Source organism: Triticum aestivum, chromosome 5A (assembly GCF_018294505.1).
Source record: "Triticum aestivum cultivar Chinese Spring chromosome 5A, IWGSC CS RefSeq v2.1, whole genome shotgun sequence".
In the NCBI taxonomy this organism is placed as follows: Eukaryota; Viridiplantae; Streptophyta; class Magnoliopsida; order Poales; family Poaceae; genus Triticum; species Triticum aestivum.
In genome coordinates this window covers 536,193,848-536,194,814 of record NC_057806.1, presented here as the reverse complement: position 1 = coordinate 536,194,814, position 967 = coordinate 536,193,848, and positions in this window count along the sequence as shown.

The window sequence follows — 967 nt, the reverse complement described above, 5'->3', positions numbered from 1 at the left end:
CCGGGACTCCGAACAACATTCGGGTTACTGCATATACATATCCCTACAACCCTAGCGTCACCGAACCTTAAGTGTGTAGACCCTACGGGTTCGGGAGACATGTAGACATGACCGAGACGACTCTCCGGCCAATAACCAACAGCGGGATCTGGATACCCATGTTGGCTCCCACATGCTCCTCGATGATCTCATCGGATGAACCACGATGTCGAGGATTCAATCAATCCCGCATACAATTCCCTTCATCAATCGGTATGTTACTTGCCCGAGATCCGATCGTCGGTATCCTAATACCTCGTTCAATCTCGTTACCGGCAAGTCACTTTACTCGTACCGTAATGCATGATCCCGTGACCAGACACTTGGTCACTTTGAGCTCATTATGATGATGCATTACCGAGTGGGCCCAGTGATACCTCTCCGTCATATGGAGTGACAAATCCCAGTCTTGATCCGTGTCAACCCAACAGTCACTTTCGGAGATACCCGTAGTATACCTTTATAGTCACCCAATTACGTTGTGACGTTTGGTACACCCAAAGCACTCCTACGGTATTCGGGAGTTACACGATCTCATGGTCTAAGGAAAAGATACTTGACATTGGAAAAACTCTAGCAAACGAACTATACGATCTTATGCTATGTTTAGGATTGGGTCTTGTCCATCACATCATTCTCCTAATGATGTGATCTCGTTATCAATGACATCTAATGTCCATAGTCAGGAAACCATGACTATCTGTTGATCAACGAGCTAGTCAACTAGAGGCTTACTAGGGACATGTTGGTGTCTATTATTCACATATGTACTACGATTTCCGGATAACATAATTATAGCATGAATAAAGGCAATTATCATGAACAAGGAAATATAATAATAATGCTTTTATTATTGCCTCTAGGGCATATTTCCAACACCTTCGAGGTGCCGGAGCCGTCCGCCGCCTTGTTCTTCTTCGCGGATGTC